The 23,152-nt window shown below is 39.2% G+C and overlaps 1 long non-coding RNA gene across 1 annotated transcript; it reads left to right on the forward strand.

Annotated features, from left to right (window-relative positions):
- The first annotated feature begins 843 nt into the window (after window positions 1–843).
- On the forward strand, window positions 844–3,542 carry LOC136256233 (uncharacterized). Its single transcript, XR_010701393.1, has 3 exons — window positions 844–937; window positions 2,649–2,683; window positions 3,234–3,542. It is a non-coding gene; the product is annotated as an uncharacterized lncRNA (long non-coding RNA).
- Window positions 3,543–23,152: the final 19,610 nt, after the last annotated feature.

The raw sequence follows: 23,152 nt of genomic DNA on the forward strand, positions 1-23,152 counted from the left end.
CACCTCGCACATGGCAGCATTATGATATCATTACTTTTTGTCGCAGTTAACTCTGCTTTACTTGGACGCGCACTTTTTTTACAGCTATAAGCTGTTTTTGGATGGGATTTCAATACTATAAGCACTGCACTGTTGATAAAAGTAGGTGAGTTTCCATGGTTTTGACAGAAACCCCAGATTACAGTGACAGAATATTAAAATATAACTGTAATTTTAGTGGCCAGGGCCACCCACATTGGGGGTAACTGGGGTATTTTGCCCCCTACCACAGCCCGAAAGGGGCCACTTGAATACCTGTTTAAAGAACGATCGATATACTCTAATAGAGCAGTCAGGATCTAGACCCTTCCTTGCCCCTGGGCCCCTCTTTAACTCTTTTCCCTAGGCCCTCTAATTTCTCTAGACGGCCCTGTTAGTGGCATGCAACTGCAGTCAACTAACACCCATTTTAACTAGTAAACCCTTAACAACACTTTGCCTTTCATCTTGTACTGCATTGAAACAATCAAGATACTCTATTAGAGCAGTCACAAAACAGCTGTAACACAACAATCAATATTTAGCATAGTTATACAACTTCTGCTTAGCATCGGATTGTATCTAGCTACTTACAGACTTTACAATATAAAAATATGGCACTTGTAGAAATGTGACTGTTCTATTAGAGTATCTCGATCTACTTCAAGCATTGACTAATTCAAGTGAAGAAGCTACGCCCCTGCCAAGAGATCTTGTGAAATGAAATGAGAATAGTAAAGAAAAGGCGAGTATGTACAGAGACGATAGAGGGGCGCGTAATTATGTCCTGTTGTAAATAAACGCCTTTAAAATTTATATTACTACTAAATAAACGTACCAGAATAGGCTTGTGTGGTTTTTGTCTCCAAGGTTGTCTCATTACTTGTCTTTTCGTGTTGAAAAGATTTAGTCACAATTGGTGAGTTTAACTATACATGTATTTGTGTTGTAAAACTTAATTGTAAAAAGGCGATTAGCACATATCATGATAAACATGTATTTGTCACAGTAGAGTCTCTCACGAAGTCACGATTATGCACCTATCAATGTTAAGCCCCACCCCCCCCCCAGTACGGGGAGGGTGGGGATATAGTGGGGATTTGATCAAGTGGAAAGTCAAATTCCCCTACCTGGGGGTGAATTATCAGGTCAAATCCCCACATAGTCCCACCCTATGAGGTGGGGATAGGAAGGGGATTTGACAACCAACGTGTTGTAAAAACAGAAGCCACAGTGATAAAGTACACGAGGTGCTGCAGTTTTATCACGCAGTGTTCTCTCGCGCTTCACTTATAAAACTACTGTAAAGGATCTATGCTACTATAGAGCGCTTGTTCAAATTCCCCACCCCTGGGGGCAAAATTTAAGTTCAAATCCCCTCCTAACGCCCCACATAGCCCGTACTGGGGGGGTGGGGCTTGACATTGATAGGTGCATTATTACGAGACATTGGACCAGGGTAAAAAATTTACTGCTATATTTAGAGGTTGTAGCGTTTGTATATCTTAGTATCTTAATAAATAATCCCCCATGATCACTAATCACTAATAGTACAGTGAAAACTGGTCATTATTCAGGCCGTAGGGACAAAATTTTCTAACCTTGCCTTTTAAAGAGGTGGCTGCATTATGCGGCCTTAGAAAAAGGTAAGAAGCATGCTGTTCTAACTGGCTATAGAGATGGATTTAGTGTATGACAGCGTATGAGAGACAGTGAGTGCTGGCAGCAAGGGGGCAGCCAATCTGTTAGAGCACCAAAAGCACTGCTTCAGACATAGGCAGTTGACTGTCAGCCCCAAGTGTAAAAAGTTTCACTATTGGTCCTTATAAACTCCTGATGAAGAAAGTGATGAAGTCATTATCCATAGGATATATTTTTCAGAGTATCCATTTCAGTTCTACAATATAGTAGCCAAGCATAAGATGAACATAACACAGCATTCCAGTAGTTTAGTGGTGACCACAACACTGCCTGAGTTAAACTGTGGTGAGATTTGAGATTACCAGAAACCCTGGAATGTCTTCAACACATGAAATACCAAATATCTAATGCCTGGCTTTCATCCACAGTGGACCTGTCTTGGTGGCCACTTGTACAGAAGGGAAACAGCTGCCACACAGTCTTGCGAGCGAAACAGCTAGTTGCCACACCCCTTAATTATCAATTTGTAAAATCTTTAGCAAAATTGTGTGTGCGAGCAAGTGCGATGTGGCAGTGCCGTGTATATGGTTGCTGCCTAGCAGTGACACATCACGAGTATTGAAGTCACAATGCGTTACTGTATCATCCATCTAAATACAATCTCTGAATGTGTCATTTTGTGTAGAGAGCAATCTTCCACAAGAAGTGACCTGCAGATTTCAGTATATATTGTTAACCATTAATATTGTTCACAATTGTGTGAACTATATGTACAGTGAAACCTCACTTAGTGGCCACCTCTTTAATAAGACCACCTCATTATATTGGCCACCTCTAGTAGGTCCCAAATATAGCTAAGCAGTACTTTATGACCTCATTAATAAGGCCACCTTGTTATTCAGGCCAATTTTTTTGGTCCCACAGCTGGCCATATTAATGAGGTTTCATTGTACTTATGTGATTTTTTATTTTTCGTAACTTTTCTTCAGGTTTATTGATGGGCACTATGAAGCATTGTTGACTGGTACGTGTATAATGTGGTGACTTGAAATGCTAAAACAGTATGTATCATGTCTTGTATGTACATGTAATGTGTTGTAATGTGTCCACACATCCACACATCTTAGAAATAAATATAATTGTATTCTCTATAAATAGTCAGTTCCATTGTGCCACTGGGTCATAAGTTGGTTGAGTATGGATCATCCAGGGCACTTGAGTCACATTTTGTCCTGGCCAAGTGGATCTCATCCACTGACAGAATATACAGGATCAGATCACGTGTATAAATTACGGTGGAACTTGTTTATTGCCACCTTCACTCATTCAGCAGGTAACAGTGTATAAATTCTCAATTGGAATTGGCTTTTCAAGAGTGGTTGTCTTTCTATACTAGTGGCCATTAAGATAGGCTGTACTGATAGAGTGTACATACTAGAGATGCAACAATATCCTCCACTTAGTGTCGTTTGATAATGATGCAATGGAGACTATGTATTATTGCATTTAAATACTATACTATTATATTGCAACTCTAGCACGTATTTAAACAGGAATGTTTGTTAACTGTTTAGACATACTGGAGCCACACCCACTCATCTGGATTCTACAAATGGAGTCATATCAACTTGTTGTCATCATACTTACTCGTTACTCCCATTGTGTTTGGATGAATATACATGCCGTCATGTGAGACTTGCTACCATGGCGGGCCACTGGAAAACATTTGCATAGCAGTTATATTACAGTAATTATTATACAATTCTTACATTATTGTTGTGAAAAGTGTTTGGTATTCATGTGTCTCCTCTGTATGTTGTAATTACATGTGTAATTTTGTGTGGGGGTGCTATAAAATGCAATAATGCATGGTGACAATTGTGTTAGGCGATTTTGCACACTTCCTTTAAGCTAGCTACATGTGCTAATTACTCACAGCTTGTGTCAACAACTGGTAACCGCAGTTGTACTCTTGTGTCGTTCTTTAAGCCGCGCCCTTAGAGAACAAATTATGTGGGGGCGACTAATTTCAAAACGAAGGATGGTATGCAGCACCATAGATTATATCTATGGACTATAATCTATGGCAGCACACTTCTTGGTGGCTATATGTACTGATTAACTACATAGAGCGCCAGTTCATCACCCAGTGACCGCAGTTGTGCTCTGCGTCATTCTTTAAATTCCGAGTAAAATTCTTAGAGAGCAAATGACGTGGGGGCGACTAAATTCAAATTTCAAACTAGCCATTTTCGAAAACAAATGTTTCAATCTGAACGAAACTTTCAGAACAGTTTAAAGACACATTGCCCTACATGCCAAGCGAGTATTGCGGAAAACAACAATCTGGGATTTGTATTTGGCCTCTAGGACGACTGAAATTTCGTTTGGTGCTGAAATCACGACTGTAGGGTAATCATGTATGGTGAAATCGATGATGTGAATCTTGAGGTGATTGAGTGAATACTGAAGCGATAACAGGGCGATCAATGTTCGGAATGCACAAAGGAACGCAAGGCATACACCTGCGGTTGCGTCTAACCGATTGCGATTAAAAAAAATGAAACTTCCCCTTTGATGTCGGCAACCTCGATCACGAAACAATCGGCATGGATTTGCTTCACTGCTTGTGTGGTAGTTACTAGTGACACGATGAGTTCAACTCCAGAGTTTCAGAGGGATAGCGTAAGTGACTGGTAGATTACAGGAAGGCCGAATTTGACAACGTTCGTTCTTGTAAAATCCTCACGTAGTGGTCGCGTCATTTGTTGTCTGCGGCGCGCGTTTCTGCTTTACTGGCCGCGCGACTCTACCGTGAGTCTTGATGGATAAATTGCCCATTGTTGCTATCTGCGATTCTGATGAAATCAAAATGAAGCTATAATGCTATACCATTCCTCTAGATCTCATACAGCAAGCACACAAGCTAAGTTCAGCATAGCTACACGACTGACTTGAATTCCGCCATTAAGTCACTCTGAATAAATTCTCTGTTTCACGTCCTAGGTTCAGGTATATTTGTATGCAAGCTGGTAGTCCATTTCCATTATTCCATAAAGATTGGCAGCTTTTCAAGACATTATTTTCCTGGTACAACCATAAAAAGCTGCACAAAAGCAGGCTTAAGCTTGTACCTTTGTTTAATTTGCAAAAATAAGGCAAATGTGAATTTATGCTGACTTGAAAGCACTGCTGACACTGTTACAAGATGTCTTTTACAAAGCCTGCACAGAATGCAAGTAATAATGGAGTTAACAATTACCAGATGCGGGTGGTGGGTGGTAAATAGAGAATTTATTTGAAGTGGCCTTATGAGAAACCATGGCCATTAACAGGGGCATAGCCAGAACCCGGGCCATCAATAATTCGAGATACTCTAATAGAACAGTCAGATCGAGATAAATTAGTCTCAGTATTCAGAGAAGCAGTGTAGCCAGCTATGTATGTAGTTATAATTAAGGAAGTGAGGTTGGTGGAGAGAAGATCAAGGGCGTAGTCAGGAAGGATAGGGGGGTCAGGTCCGATGAATCCCCCTCCACACCTTTCAGAGGCAGAATATTTTAAACTAAAAATCACATCAAATCTTACAGTCCGGGAGCTGTCCGATAGCTACTTGCACACTATCGCTCACCTGTACTACTCTTGAGGGTCGCATTGCATTACAGTCAATTTCAGGTTACTTGTGAATGCAATTAAACGATTCGCACACGTGATTTTCGAACGTTATCATGTGGATACTTACGTGCAGTGCTTTAATGTGTTGAATAACTACTTCACTATGCCCCTATTCCTCTAACGATCTAAGAAGGCAAAAAAATGTAATTGCATTATTAAAAGGAGCTCACTTGAAAGAAAACAACTCACGTGTTCAAGCAATCACGTGTGCAAATTGTTCAAATGTATTCACAAGCAGCTTGAAATCGACTGTAATGCTGAACAAATCTGTTGCATCACATAATCAGTAGCGCATGTGATGCATGGTGGAAATGGCAAGAGTGTGAATTGGTTTACGAAGACATATTACAAGGCAGCAGCTGCGATAAACTTGAGTGGTCGTGTTATACATGTGTCAGGTGAGCACAAACTGTGAATAGTTGATGTATATTTATCAGATGAATGGTTTATTTATTTGTCACATGTTGCGGGCACGTGATGTCTCGAATATATTGGAGTACAAGCCAAGTCTAGTTACTGACCATCAACAGGAGAGCCGACTGAGAATAATGTATACCCGGAAGGAAGTATTGCCAACTAAGCGACTCAGAGTGTGGAGGGTTCTCGTGTGCTAGAAAATTTGAAGTTGGCTGTCACGGTCTGGAAGTGAAGATTAAGTTAGTATTAGCTACAATAGGTTTATAGTTTCTATAAGCTGCATAAACAGCAGTGTGTAGGTTTTAGCTAGTTAGATGCACAAACAGCACCTTTTAATGTTACTGCCTAAGGGCACATTTTGTGTATGCATCATTTTCGTTCAGACGTGGTCTAGGGTAAGTACCCAGGACTTCCCTCAAGAACATTCCACTTGACTTTCTTTTGGTCTTTAGCTTACAGCTAGGCCCTGGCATCACCAAGTCTGGCTACGCCCCTGGCCATTAATCCATAGCAGCTAATTAACACACAATGCATCATAGAGGGCCAGGTACCTCCAGCCCTCTACAATCTATGACAACACTTTATGTACACGTATGTATACTTAGGTCACTTATAATTGATTTGATGTTTCAGACCTCCCCTCCCAGCATTGCCATGTCTCACTGCCTAAATTTGGTATTCAGTACCATGGCATCAGTATGCAAGTTTCACCATTGTTCCATGTTTTGTTGAATGGAAGAAACTAACTTGCTTACCTAGCCTAAGTATAGAGGAAGGCAGCAGCCTAGATAGGCTGAAGAGACCCAAGGGGGGGGTAGCTTAGTACAGCATTCAATATAACATTCAGGGCATGAACCTCCTACCCTCCCCGCGTTGGTTTTAAACTTATGATGTACTTTCCTGATCTGAAACAACAGCAACAATATAAGTGGCCTTAGTCGGTTAACTTCCTGTAATTCGATACCTAGGCATTATAGTTGACACAAAGCTGAACTGGAATGAACACTGTAAAATATGTTTCAGCTAAAGCTACTAAAGCACCCAATTTTCTTCGCCACTGCCTGTTCAATGCTCCTTCATCCATTAAATCTACTGCTTACAAATGCATTGTCCGCCCCGTTATGGAATATGCCAGTCCAGTTTGGCATCCTCATACTGCTAAAAACATCAATGCTCTGGAATCAGTTCAGCGTAGAGCTGCCCGTTGGGCTTCCAATAGTAGGTGGATTCCTTCATCTCACTGTTGGAGTAAGTCTTCTGACGAATGCATCCAAGCATTAAAGTGGCCTACCATTCAACAGCGTCACAACTACTTTACTATTTGTTGCATTCATGATAGTCTCTACCACAGGAATTCCTTACCATTTAGTGAACATTTTCAGTTGTCCCAAGCTCCCACAAGGTGTCACCCTCTATCTCTCCGGCCTGTGACATCGTCTATCAATTCGTTTCGTTACTCTTTCTTTGTGAACAGCCCATTTCTGTGGAATACCATACCCCATACCATCCTGCGAATTAAACAGCCACCCTTGTTCCGTTTAGCCCTCCGTCGTTTTCTTTTTTGAATCTTCTGTATACTTAATGTTCTTGTTTTGTTAGTATTTATTTTTGTTCTTGTAGTAGTTTTGTTTTACAGGTGTATTTGCTTATGTCATTGTTTTTGTAATTTCTGGTGTGTATGTGCTTTTTGTGGGAAGTACGCCTACAGGCTTGTCCTTTTGTACAACCCGGTCTTTTGACAAAATTGATAATAACATAACATAACTTATCACGTACGTACCTCCTGCCTCACACAAAGTCATCAGAACAGCCAGTAGCCATACAACCGCCATCTTAAAGACGTTTCGCACGTATATAAAAGCAGCCCCACCCCCAAACCGATAATCATAGCTAGCATGGATCGTTTGCATTCAGTGTTACTCAACTATTGAGACGAGTGCTCTGGGTCGTTACTATAGTCGCATTTCATCAAAGCAATCAAAGATGTTACCTCGGGTGCTACTAGTTTTCATACCAATCTCGTTGTGTACAGACTTGCTCAACCACAAAATTACGTAATACAGGAAACTTGATCACCGCACAAGCCGTTTTGTGGTCAACAAGTTTTCTGCGTAACAATGACGATTGAGTGACCTTTATTTAAAGATTTTTTTATAGTGGAGTGGATATTGTTATTATTGTTATTATCTACTTTACCAGTTAGGCACTGGAGGGTGTACACAGAAGGCAGAGCCTGTTCGAGGTGTTTACCCATAGCCTAGGAGCCTAAGCGAAAATCTTTGAGCTAAATATCCTAAAGTGAAACGGGACAAATACCTAGAAGGGGTGAAAAAAAGCCAACCCCATCGTGACTTGATCCGCAGGCCACCCAGATTCCGGCCAAGCGCCACGCTCGGAGCCAACTTTGTGGATATGTATAACAGGTAACCTCAAGCTACCCTATATCTTGGCTTCTCCTTCATGGAAGGTATTATAAAGCTCAAGTTGTGTGGCTATGCTAACTAACTGAGTAGTGAGTTAAATACTTAGAGTAATAAGTAGTCAGTATAGTGTACTGGTAGTTGTGTATGCCAAGTAGTACTTTCATTACATGGATTCTAAGTAGTGATTGAGCCTTGAGCTAATAATGTATGGCATTGTCATCAGGTGGTTACAAATCAACCAAGCTTACCAACCAATGCCTGTAACCTTTACCGGTTATCTGCACATGGGACAATGTTGGGATTTGAACTTTGATTAGTACAAATGCCTGCTTTGTGCTGTTGCCGTATAGTATAGGTGAAGTGACATAGCCAACCTGACCGATTAGAACATTGGCTTGGTAATTGCAGGTTCCAGGTTCGATGCCCCCCCTCCCCCCCCACTCCAACTTTAAGTTGTAGTTTCCTTGAGCAAGAGACCTACCTACTATGACTGTATAACTGGGACTTGGGGAAGCTAGTGTCACTTAGTGGTGTCGGGGTTAGGAGTTCCGTTCCATGGGCATTTACCGGTTGCTTGCAAAATGTAAAAACAAAATCACGTGCACATTTCACTTGAAGAATTTCTGATGAAAATTTGTATTCTGCCTATCATATGACAATCAGAATACTTATACATCATGTTTTGCTGGCAAACTGTTAACTACAATCCTGGCTATATAGTTCAAAATATTCGTATCACAGGTCACGTGTTTGATCATGTATTGTTCTTATACATTTTTGCAATTAACCTGAAAAATCAGTAGAAACATGATCAGTATCCCAACTTCACGGCTTGTATTGTACTCTTCTTGATGTTTTCCACGAACTCTATACAGCATTCTTCACTTCGTCATTTAATAGCACTGTTGCACAGAATGTTCAGAAATTATGACTGGTATTCATTTGATACTTGACGTTTGTTTAGTAGAACAATTGCTTGTATCCTCCCTATTGTGTTGTGCATGTCAATCTTATACCGATTATTTTATTTCGCAGAGTATTACAACAAGAGGTCACAGAATTCACCAGCTTGGGCAATCCTGATGTAAGTGTTTGTGATTTTACTATAAACTATATGCAGTCATGAACATGGTTATGTAAAAAAAAGTTGTAGGTGTTGATCAATCCAACTATTCTAAATGTCATTACTACTGTACAGTATTTCTTTATATAAAAGCCCGGTCTTGTATTTCCTTCCTAGCAGTATTGACACAGCCTGTAAATGTATCAGGCAGGCCCCAGTATTTATTTTCAAAGTGTGCTGGAAACTCCCTGGCTTATAATCGAGACAAGCGTTTATTTGCATGTGGCTTTTATACGAAATATGGTATAAATGTACCGTGGAATTTGTTAATCAGGGTGCTTGAAAATAAGGACACCTGCATATTCTGGTCACTTTGTAATGGTTAACAGTTAAACTTATCTTCACTATAAGCATTAAAAATCTTCCCAGCATAGAATGATAAAGAATTTCTTGCTCTCAAAATAATGGAGTATGTGTTGTGCATATTAAGAGGACCATGTTCTAGATTACACATACTCCATACCCATCTACTCTAAGTTACATGGAACTGAATTGAGAGTCCTTAGTAGGGAGCTTGATTTAAGTGATGGTTATTTGCATTACCTACATAGGTTTGTAGTTGTAGATAAAGTAACCTCAGTGCCAGTAACTGTCTATCCAGTGCTTTTTTTTACAAAAATTGTCAGTAGTATGATCAGAGGAGGAAGGAAACAATTTAGGACTATTAAAAATACAAATAGTTGTTTTCTGGGACAAACTAAAGTGAGTGAATGATGTGAAGTGTGATCACTTGTTTAAAGTATATGCCTAGTTAGTGTTACAATGTTACGAGCGAAACACTATTTTATAGATTTCATTTTGGAAAACTAATTATAAGTGTTTTAACAAAAGAAATGCTAACACAAAGTGCAATCTGAATACAACAACCCCTGCTTGCTAGTGTTGTATTGTGACTATTGAGGTGCTTATGTGGTAAAATTCCAGATACACTATGCAATTAACAAAATAGTTTTGAGTAGGGCTTTTATAAAGTGTTACCGACCTCTGTATAATGATAATTAAAGTGGGTTGGGTACCAACTAGGCTTTAAAATAAAGAACGAATACAACAAGACTGGAGGGGGCTGTGTTGGCTCTTTAGAAAATGTAATGCATTAAAATTTGTAAAGAAAATCATACATCCTTCCTCCTCACCCCATACACACAGACTAACACAACGATATTTACATCATTCTTTCCTGCTGAGCCAGAAGGATGCCAAGGCCCAAACTGTCATTTGAATGGCACCTCTCAAAACTATCTTTACAGTAGCAAGGAACATTATATTTATTAATTTGTGGTTATATAGTACAAGGAGATATTTGTTTATATAACGTTGGTGATAAATATTGTTATTATTTTGTTTTATACGTAGCTACTTTCAGACATAAGCAGAAATGGGTGATAATAATTACAAACCAGCACTATCCCTACCCGAGGTGTATATTATGTGCTGAACCTTTGGACCAAGGACCTGCGGGATCCAACTTTTCTTGGAATTTTATACACTTCCCTGTGTTTACACGTTCAAGTCGCGACATTTCATCTCGCATAGTCAGACCACTTCTATATCATCATTACCTCGTATAATATCTATGATTAAAGCATCTTGAACAGTCTGGACTGGCTGCTCATTGGTTATCCCATGAATGCACTATTATATTACCTGACTGGAGACAAACTATTTTTACAAGAAGCGATCACTACTGGCTATACAAGCAGTTAGGCTTGTGTGCGTTTGCATGAAGGCAAAATGTTTAGTTTTTATAAAGGTCACTAGGTGGCTGGATTCGCTGGAAGTGTGAAAATCAGCATCCATCAGGCCTGTGCTAACCAGTCTTTCAGAGTAGGCCGGCACTAAATGCTAGGCATCATATGAAGCATTGTGATGGAGAGTAAGTGGTCTGGCCATGCAAGTCTGGACGCTGGCATGTGACTTGGAGGTACCAATAAATATTGTGAGTTATAGTTGGTCCCCACCCAACTTTTCTGAGGACTCCTCAGTACTGCTTGTATTATGTACACTAGTAATCATTATTGTTATTTATATTCCAGGAGGTGAGAAGTCTATGTGATTGCAGGTGTGCTCATTCAGCACTGCCCGTTTTATAGTGAAGAACCTTTGGTGATGATGTTCAGATAGGGTCAACCTTAAGGCTGCAATCAATCTGTAAAGTTGTGAATTTGTGTAACTGACAATTTGATTATAGCTAGCTATCTACAGTACCAGTGTTGTTCTTTACTTTACATAAGTATTTGTGGAATAATCTATAATATATAGACGTGGGATTTTAGTTTGCAACACGCACTCCGATGTTGAACAATATACATCAGTATAATATTTACCACAGCAAGAATATTAACCCTCATGTCGGTATTGTAATTGCTAATGTCTCTCTATACTGATACAATATGAATCACAAATCTATAACTGACTGCAATGCTATTCAGTAATGGGGCCTGTGGCCTGTTTTTGTTTGAGCCTAGGTAAATTTTTTGACTGGTGTGTAGTTCCAAGACCGTAACATAGACGGAATAAATACAGTTGTGTATGAATTATGTTGTGTACATAGTTAGAATTTTTATGCCCCAAGTGTTAAGGTCACACATCTAGTGAATGTGCGGATAGTACATTTGATGAAATTACGTATCTCGCCACTTAAATAATTGTTTTGCAAGTCTTGCCTTTTCTATACCTCTCATGTCTTCTTTTTCACAGAACATCTACTAGTGCCTTTCCATGCTCATCTTGTGTTAAGCTTACTCCACATACCAATTCTCCCCTCACAGACCAAGGTCTGCCAGTCCACAGTCCAAGATGAGCATCCATCAGTCTTTATCTTGTCTGGCTGCTTCGTACTACAGTATAGCCTGACAGACCAAATTAAGTCTTAGAACAATTTTTTTTTCCAACAGTTATGCACTTATATTGCCGAGCAATGCTGACTTTGTTCATGATTTGGATGTAGCATATCAATGGATAAAATCTTAATATTTAAAGGAAAAGTTGAAGGTAAAACTCTGATCCTATGATTTTAAGTTGTCATAGTGAGAGTGCAACAGGAAATTTTTGAGGTGATTAAATTTGCATATTGAAATTCAGCAAGTTAAGAATCATTACAGCATAGCGGACCTACTTTACAACATGCAACGGGTGTGAACAAGTAATAACATCCACAACTCATTTTCTAAAGTGACAAACAGTAGGCAATTAGAATGTATACTAATTGTGTGTTGTGTCTTCCCATAACCTTCAGTGTAGACAGCATGCAGTAGCTCCTTCGAACAGTAGATACCTGTATGGAATGTAAAAGAGGAGTTAAGAAACTTTTACAGTTGAGTAGGGACAGAAGCTAAAGTTTTGGTAGGGATCACAGAAGACAATCAAATCAGCAAGGGAAGCCATCACAAACCCACAAATTGGCACTTCTAGATCAGTGGAGTAAGGAATTAGATAAAAGGTAATTCGACAATGCACATAATCTTGCAGCTGTGATGGTTGGCATAAGCCCATTTTAGGCCTAAATAATGTCTAACAGTGAAGAAACTGAGCCTTAAGTTGTGTTTGGCTGAAGCCATCTTTTAAAGCCTTCTTTTAGTCAATGCAAATTTAAGATTTAATAACTTCTCAGAAGCATTCCAGATCACTCTGAAAGCATATTTGGGCTTGATTTTGCCTACCCAGTGCAGCCAAGTAAATTTCGAGTGAGAATTTTAGCAGGAGATGTCAATCTACATACATCATCCTTACTAGCCTGTACTGAATGAACTGAAAAAGTGATGATGTTTGATTGATGATTTGATTGTCTATATGGTATATACGTACATCACTAAAACTTTGTGACAATAGACTTACCTCAGTGGTATCTTGAGGACTTTACATGTCATCCCAACAATACAAGCATCTCTGTGCCACTAGCACCTACAGTAATATGAAGAAGAACATTCACTACTTGTGAAAGCAGTTGCTTCTCTAAACTAAAAATCACACAATATGTAGGTGATTTTGTGAACCAGACCCTCCAGTCAACATGTTGAATTGTTGGAAACTAATGATAAACACCTAGTCCCTGTCTAAGGTAACCCGAAACACTCCTTGCAATGAGTAATGGATGTTTAATATATTATATGCTAGCTACAAAAAGAGTACAGTATATGATAGAAACCAAGAGTGTCGAACGGTATATTAGCCTGTGATTAATGATCGCATATAATAACATGGATATTTCAGTAACTGTTCATTTATGTGAAACGATAATTTGATATGTGTACGTGGCAACGGGCCTTTGTTCGCCAGTTTTCTGTGTTATTCAACCAAGTATTCAACAGTTATTGTACAAGGAAAGTGTAGTAAGGACCCCCAGTTCGCTAAAACAATGGTTGAACAAATGAGAGTGTTGCCACACCTTCAGGGATCCACTTAGCAATTCCAGAACTTTAACGTTAGCCATTTCCCCTTAATGCTATCATGTTTCCACTGGCCGAATTGGGCTAAATACGGCAACCCTTAATGGCACTATAAACGAACATTTACTGAAATATCCATGTTACTTCACGCAATCATTTATCATGGGTAATACACCTGTTCAGTACTCTTGGTTTCTATTATATACTCTCGCTACAAATTATGAATTGGACTTTGTTATAGGTTGTGAACAGATAAATCATGCAAGTATCACTCATTTACACCCATGTCAATGTACATTACAGCACACCAATGTACAAATGTGACAATTCACAACCAAAGTTATAACAGGTAGTTCCATTTATGACTGCACCAAATTAAGCAGTAAACACATGTTCCTAGGTAGTAGTAGTAGTTTTACATTGCCAAAAATTAAATAAGATTACACACACAACAAATACCCAGTGATTGCAATTTATATGGAGGTGACTTTAGTAAGGAGCTTAATTTAAGCCCCCACATACTAGGGGTTGAAAACTAGCCACCTGCTACTGAGGATGTGGTCACCATTAATTTGAAAGCAAAATCTACAGCATTACATGCTGGAAAAATATTAAATACTCATAATGAAGGGAACGTTAAGACTATTACTATAGTGTTCTTGTGATACTTTAGGATGGTCATATCGTGTACGATCAACACTTTCAATTTTTTTTTATTAAACCATGTCCAAAGAGCAGGTGATGGACCATTTCTATTGAACAAATCTGATCCCACATACTCCACTAAAGCATCATACAAGAAACGATACTGTTCCTATGGAGAGAAACAACAAACAAAAACTGTGATGCAACTATATGTTACAGGGAAACCTCATTCAGCAGGTACCACTTTAATAAAACCACCTCACTAGTGATTAGTGACCAACGCTATTAGTGGATAGATAACATAATTTCATGACCTCAGTAACAAGGTCACTTAGACAATGGCATGTCAAGAATGCTTTGATATTTGCAAAGTATGCAGGATTTTTATTTTAGTAAGACACCTGTAAACAGGTGGAACCTAGTAAGACACCTAGCCATAAACTTCAACAAACAAATTGCATACTTTGTGGGTTTATAACAAAATTCCAGTCATCACAGACCATTATCTAAATTACTAAGACATGCATTGCTAGAATTCTTCAGTGGATAAACACCCCTCAGGAATGATGTAATAATCACCTCAGCTCTGCCTCGGTGATTATTACATCATTCCTTCGGGTTGTTTATCCACTGAAGACTCCTAGCACTGCATGTCTTACCTATACTTGTTTACTATGGCACAACAATCTTAAGCAATATTGTACTTTGCGTGGGGGATCAAAGCGATGCCACGTATCGTATTCTCCATACAGTACTAATCGACTGCATAACTGTACTGTATGAGTCATGCAGTACAATTATGCAGCTAATTGGGCAAATACAGCACACTTGGGAAAATACAGTCCAGTTATGCGGAGAATTTATTTGTGGAATGTTAAATCGCTAAAACTAGCCAAACTAATCCTATGAGTTTGTTCTACAGCTAGGAATAGATTGTATAAACACTTACTGATCGTCTGATCACGAAGCTTTTTAAACACGACTTCACTAAGACAGCACGACTGATAACGTGCATGACCTTATAGACAGTTCAGCTACAAACAAATTACACTGTAGAGAGATCAGCTACAAATTAATCAACATGCAGAGAGATCAGCTACAAACAAATCACCTTATAGACAGTTCAGCTACACACAAATTACCTTGTAGAGAGATCAGCTACAAACAAATCAACCTGCAGAGAGATCAACTATACACAAATCAACTTGTAGAGAGATCAGCTATAAAAATATCACCCTGTAGAGACATCAGCTAGAAACTAGATACAATGTAAGGAGTTCAGCTACAAGCAATCACCCTGTAGAGAGTTCAGCTAAAACAAATCAACCTGCAGAGCGATCAGCTACAAACAAATCACCTTATAGACAGTTCAGCTACAAACAAATTACCCTGTAGAGAGATCGGCTACAAATTAATCAACCTGCAGAGAGATCAGCTACACTCAAATCAACTTGTAGAGAGATTAGCTACAAACAAATCACCCTGTAGAGAGATCAGCTAGAAACTAGACACAATGTAAGCAGTTCAGCTACAAGCAAATCACCCTTTAGTGAGTTCAGCTACAAACAAATCAACCTGCAGTGAGATCACCTACAAAAAAGCACCTTGTACAGAGTTCAGCTACAAACAAATACCCTGTAGAGAGATGGGCTACAAACAAATCAACCTGTAGAAAGATCAGCTACACACAAATCAACTTGTAGAGAGATCAGCTACAAACAAATCACCCTGTAGAGAGATCAGCTAGAAACTAGACACAATGTAAGGAGTTCAGCTACAAGTAAATCACCCTGTAGAGAGTTCAGCTAAAACAAATCAACCTGCAGAGAGTTCAGCTACAAACAAATCACCTTATAGACAGTTCAGCTACAAACAAATTACACTGTAGAGAGATCAGCTACAAATTAATCAACATGCAGAGAGATCAGCTACACACAAATCAACTTGTAGAGAGATCAACTACAAACAAATCACCCTGTAGAGAGATCAGCTAGAAGCTAGACACAATGCAAGGAGTTCAGCTACAAGCAAATCACCCTATAGTGAGTTCAGCTACAAACAAATCAACCTGCAGTGAGATCACCCACAAAAACGCACCTTGTACAGAGTTCAGTTACAAACAAATTACCCTGTAGAAAGATCAGCTAGAAGAAGTTACCTTGTAGAGAGTTCGGCTACAAATAAATCACCCTGTAGAGACTTCAGCTAGAAACAAGTCACCCTGTAGAGAGATCAGCTAGAAACAAGCCACCCGTAGAGAGATCAGCTAGAAGAAGTTACCTTGTAGAAAGTTCAGCTACAAACAAATCACCCTGTAGAGAGTTCAGCTAGAAACAAGTCACCTGTAGAGAGTTCAGCTAGAAACAAGTCATCCTGTAGAGAGTTCAGCTAGAAGAAGTTACATTGTAGAGAGTTCAGCTACAAAGAAACTACCATGTAGAGAGTTCAGCTTCAAACAAATTGCCCTGTAGAGAATTCAGCTACAAACAAATCAGCCTGTAGAAAGATCAGCTAGAAGAAGTTACCTTGTAGAGAGTTCAGCTACAAACAAATCACCCTGTGGAGAGTTCAGCTAGATTCAAGTCACCCTGTAGAGAGATCAGTTAGAAACAAGCCACCCGTAGAGAGTTCAGCTAGAAGAAGTTACATTGTAGAGAGTTCAGCAGTTTAGCTGCAAACAAATTGCCCTGTAGAGAATTCAGCTACAAACAAATCACCCTCTAGAAAGATCAGCTAGAAGAAGTTACCTTGTAGAGAGTTCAGCTACAAATAAATCACCCTCTAGAGAGTTCAGCTACAAACAAGTCATCCGGTAGAGAGATCAGCTAGAAGAATCACCTTGCAGAGAGGTCAGCTACAAAGAAATCACCATGTAGAGAGTTCAGCTGCAAAGAAATCACCCTGTAGAAAATTCAGCCACAAACAAATTGCCCTGTAGAAAGATCATTTAGAAGAAGTTACCTTGTAGAGAGTTCAGCTACAAAGAAACCATTCTGTAAAGAGCTCAGCTGCAAACAAATCACCTGTAAAGAATTCGGTTACAAACAAATCACCCTGTACAGAGATCAGCTATTAGAAGTTACCTTGTAGATCGTTCAGCTACAAACAAATCACCCTGTAGAGAGATCAGCTAGAAGAAGTCACCTTGTAAAGAGTTCAGCTACAAAGAAACCATCATGTACAGAGTTCAGCTACAAAGAAACCACCATGTAGAGTGTTTAGCTGCAAAAAATCACCTGTAGAGAGTTCAGCTAGAAACAAATCACCCTGTAGAGAGATCAGCTAGAAGAGGTCACCTTGTAGAGAGTTCAGCTACAAAGAAACCACCACATAAAGAGTTCAGCTGCAAATAAATCACTTGTAGAGAGTTCAGCTACAAATAAATCCCCCTGTAGAGGGATCAGCTAGAAGAAGTCACCTTGTAGAGAGTTCAGCTACAAAGAAACCATCATGTAGAGAGTTCAGTTACAAACAAATCACCCTGTAGAGAGATCAGCTAGAAGAAGTTACCTTGTAGATAGTTCAGCTACAAACAATTCACCCTGTAGAAAGATCAGCTAGAAGAAGTCACCTTGTAGAGTGTTCAGTTACAAAGAAACCATCATGTAGAGAGTTCAGCTACAAACAAATCACTCTGTAGAGAGTTCAGCTACAAAGAAACCGTCATGTAGAGAGTTCAGCCTCAAACAAACCACCTTGTAGAGAATTCAACTACAACAAATCACCCTGTAGAGAAGAAGTTACCTTGTAGAGAGTACAGCTACAAAGAAACCATCAGGTAGGGAGTTCAGCTACAAAGAAACCACCATGTAGAGAGTTTAGCTGCAAACAAATCACCTGTAGAGAGTTCAGCTAGAAACAAATCACCCCGTAGAGAGATCAGCTGGACGAAGTCACCTTGTAGAGAGTTCAGCTACAAAGAAACCATCATGTAGAGAGTTCAGCTGCAAACAAATCACCCTGTAGAGAGTTCAGCTACAAGAAAATCACCCTGTAGAGAGTTCAGCTAGATGAAGTCACCTTATAGAGAGTTCAGCTACAAAGAAACCATCATGTAGAGAGTTCAGCTACAAAGAAACCACCATGTAGAGAGTTTAGCTGCAAACAAATCAACCTGTAGAGAGTTCAGCTACAAGAAAATCACCCTGTAGAGAGTTCAGCTAGATGAAGTCACCTTATAGAGAGTTCAGCTACAAAGAAACCATCATGTAGAGAGTTCAGCTACAAAGAAACCACCATGTAGAGAGTTTAGCTGCAAACAAATCACCCTGTAGAGAGACCAGCTAGAAGAGGTCACCTTGTAGAGAGTTCAGCTACAAAGAAACCATCCTGTATATAGTTCAGCTACATTTCAAGTCACCCAGTAGAGAGATCAGCTGCAAAAAATATCCTGTTGGGAATAATGGGCATGTAATAAATATATGTATATAATTTGTATAATTACTAATAAAATCAAAAATAATTGAAGTATTACAAATCTTCTTTAAGTTCTTTTCTTCTTCCTGTGGTAAAGAAAAAAACACATGGGTTAAAAAAGCCCCAAAGCCAGCCATAGGCCGGCTTTGCAGTATACAAATACAAAAAGAAGTGATATCTAATCAAAAACAGCCAAGCTGTAAAAAAAGGTGCGGCCCCCAAAAAGGCCATGGTGAAAAAAGATGTGAAATCCAAGGTGGCGGCCAAGAAATGGCTGTGATGGTAGGTTAATGGTTACATTTTAATAACGACAATTCAGGTGAATTTTGTGCCACTTGGTCTTGGCACCAAATTCACTTGAATTGTCGTTATTAAAATTTAACCATTAACCTACCATCACAGCCATTTCTTGGCCGCCACCTTGGATTTCACATCTTTTTTCACCATGGCCTTTTTGGGGGCCGCACCTTTTTTACAGCTTGGCTGTTAGGGACCCGTCGATTATGCTGGCATAATTATGAGCATAATAGGTGTCTGAAAGCATTGAGCATAATGCTAGCATAATAGGTAGAATATTTGTGTAATGGTATGAATTCTTGCTTATCAAAATAGCTATCACACAAAGATCGATATACTCTAATAGAACAGTCAGTAACTCTAATAGAACAATCATATAGCTGACTGTTCTATTAGAATATATCGATCTTTTCTGTGATATACATTTTTACAAGTAGGTTTGTGCTTCAGCCACTTATTAAATTGGAAATTATTACTAGAGCATGGGAACTGAAGCATAAATAATTGGGCATAATTTGAGCATAATGGGTAAGTATTGAGCATATATTTAAGCATAATAGGTAAATTTTTGAGCAGTGCAGCATAGCATAATAGGCAAAATTATGAGCATAATCGGCGGGTCCCTATTGGCTGTTTTTGATTAGATATTCATTAGCTCTGAAAATGTCCTCATGTAAGCTGATACCCTCAAAAGCCTATAGAATTTTAGTTCACATGGTATGTACCTTGAATTCTTCTTCTAAATGTGATGACCCATCTGTCATCTGGTTGAGTTTCTCCACATGATCAGGTAGCTCTGCTACTGTATGTTCAGTATCACCACATACTATTGCCTCTGCTACTGCCTCATACGTGAAGAAGTATTGTTCCTATAGTGTGATGACAAATTGTACACATCACATCACAGAGACAGACAGACACACAGACACACTACACATACCTCATGTTGTACCATATATGGACGTTGGGAACGTAACAGGTTCACATGCTCATATATGTCAATGGTGGTTTGTCTTTCTCTCAACCTATGCAGGGCACTATCAATCACAATGTAACATCCAGTCCTGCCAACTCCAGCACTACAATGGACCAGTGTCTTCAGGTAGTGCCATACAATGTAACTGTACACTACGGACAAACATCAACATTGTAGTGGCGACATTGGGGACACCATGATCTGGCCATGAAATGAAGTGAAACTGAGTAACCGTCCTTACTTCATTGGGAGAGCCAAGCTGAAATACAGAAGAACAAATCATAGTCAAGTTTGCAAGGATAAAATGACATCTCTAATTCTTGTTTTACAATGTGAGATATGTACCTTAGAAAGTCTGAAAATCCTAATGGCATAGTCAGCAAAGTAGGTGGAGTCAAGGAGTTTTACTTGCATGACACCGCCAAATGTTGTGGCTGATTCACCTCGTTCTGCCCAGTATTGGTGACACTTAGGTCGGTCCCCCTCCTCTACTCTTGTCAACATCACTATCACACTGCTACGCTGTTCCCACATCATATGCCAGAAATCTGCCACTGTAGATACTAGTGGACCTGTGAAGCAAATAATTATAAATACCCATTTAAATACATAAAGAAATCTTTAAATACAGAGTCCTATAGTTTACCTTGTGTGGCTATGTATCCCCTGTGTTTCATGTGACCCTAATTAGTTAGTGAAATATTATGATCACAGAGGTACCTTATAGAGGATTCAGCTACAAAGAAGCCATCATGTAGAGAGTTCAGCTCAAACAAATCACCCTGTAGAGAATTCAGCTACAAACCAATTACCCTGTAGAGAGATCAGCTAGAAGAAGTTACCTTGTAGAGAGTTCAGTTACAAAGAAACAATCATGCAAAGAGTTTAGCTGCAAACAAATCACCCAGTGGAAAGTTCCGCTATGAACAGATCACACTGTAGAGAGTTCAGTTAGAAACAAGTCATCCTGTAGATAGATCAGCTAGAAGAAGTCACTTTGTAGAGAGTTCAGCTACAAAGAAACCACCATGTAAGAGAGCTCAGCTGCAAACAAATCACCTGTAGAGAGTTCAGCTAGGAACAAGTCACCCTGTACAGAGATCAGCTAGAAACAAGTCATCCTGTAGATAGTTCAGCTAGAAGAAATTACATTGTAGAAAGTTCAGCTACAAAGAAACTACCATGTAGAGAGTTCAGCTGCAAACAAATCGCCCTGTAGAGAATTCAGCTACAAACAAATTACCCTGTAGAAAGATCAGCTAGAAGAAGTTACCTTGTAGAGAGTTCGGCTACAAATAAATCACCCTGTAGAGACTTCAGCTAGAAACAAGTCACCCTGTAGAGAGATCAGCTAGAAACAAGCCACCCGTAGAGAGATCAGCTAGAAGAAGTTACCTTGTAGAAAGTTCAGCTACAAACAAATCACCCTGTAGAGAGTTCAGCTAGAAACAAGTCACCTGTAGAGAGATCAGCTAGAAACAAGTCATCCTGTAGAGAGTTCAGCTAGAAGAAGTTACATTGTAGAGAGTTCAGCTACAAAGAAACTACCATGTAGAGAGTTCAGCTTCAAACAAATTGCCCTGTAGAGAATTCAGCTACAAACAAATCAGCCTGTAGAAAGATCAGCTAGAAGAAGTTACCTTGTAGAGAGTTCAGCTACAAACAAATCACCCTGTGGAGAGTTCAGCTAGATTCAAGTCACCCTGTAGAGAGATCAGTTAGAAACAAGCCACCCGTAGAGAGTTCAGCTAGAAGAAGTTACATTGTAGAGAGTTCAGCAGTTTAGCTGCAAACAAATTGCCCTGTAGAGAATTCAGCTACAAACAAATCACCCTCTAGAAAGATCAGCTAGAAGAAGTTACCTTGTAGAGAGTTCAGCTACAAATAAATCACCCTCTAGAGAGTTCAGCTACAAACAAGTCATCCGGTAGAGAGATCAGCTAGAAGAATCACCTTGCAGAGAGGTCAGCTACAAAGAAATCACCATGTAGAGAGTTCAGCTGCAAAGAAATCACCCTGTAGAAAATTCAGCCACAAACAAATTGCCCTGTAGAAAGATCATTTAGAAGAAGTTACCTTGTAGAGAGTTCAGCTACAAAGAAACCATTCTGTAAAGAGCTCAGCTGCAAACAAATCACCTGTATAGAATTCGGCTACAAACAAATCACCCTGTACAGAGATCAGCTATTAGAAGTTACCTTGTAGATCGTTCAGCTACAAACAAATCACCCTGTAGAGAGATCAGCTAGAAGAAGTCACCTTGTAAAGAGTTCAGCTACAAAGAAACCACCATGTAGAGAGTTCAGCTGCAAAGAAATCACCCTGTAGAAAATTCAGCCACAAACAAATTTCCCTGTAGAAAGTTCAGTTAGAAGAAGTTACCTTGTAGAGAGTTCAGCTACAAAGAAACCATTCTGTAAAGAGCTCAGCTGCAAACAAATTAAATCACCTGTACAGAATTCAGCTACAAACAAATCACCCTGTAGAGAGATCAGCTACAAGAAGTTACCTTGTAGATCGTTCAGCTACAAACAATTCACCCTGTAGAGAGCATCTAGAAGAAGTCACCTTGTAGAGTGTTCAGTTACAAAGAAACCACCATGGAGATTTCTGTAATCAATATATGTATTATATATATAATTTGTACATTTACTGATAAAATATTTAAAGTACATCTTCTTCATCTTTTCTTCTTCCTGTGATAAAGAAAAAGAAGATAGGTTATAAAGTCTCAAAGCCGGCCATAGTTGGGGTATACAAATACAAAAAGAAATGAAATCTAATCCAAAACAGCCAATCTGTAAAAAAAGTGTGTGGCCCTTAAAAAGGCTATGGTGAAAAAAGATGTGAAATCCAAGGTGGCGGCCAAGAAATGGCTGTGATGGTAGGAAATTTTAATAACGAAAATTCAGGTGAATTTGGTGCCGCTACCATTAGATTATGATTACACGGTAATTACAAGATCATAAATATACAATAAGTTAATGGTTAACTACTAAAAATAGCAGAGTAAAATGTTTGTGCAGCTACATGATGGCTTGTGTCATGACATTATTATTATTTATTATTATTACTGATAACTGCTAAGTGACTGATATATCAATGCATGTAACTGTATACAATTGCAAGTTTAATG

This window comes from Dysidea avara, chromosome 5, assembly GCF_963678975.1.
Source record: "Dysidea avara chromosome 5, odDysAvar1.4, whole genome shotgun sequence".
Lineage (NCBI taxonomy): Eukaryota > Metazoa > Porifera > Demospongiae > Dictyoceratida > Dysideidae > Dysidea > Dysidea avara.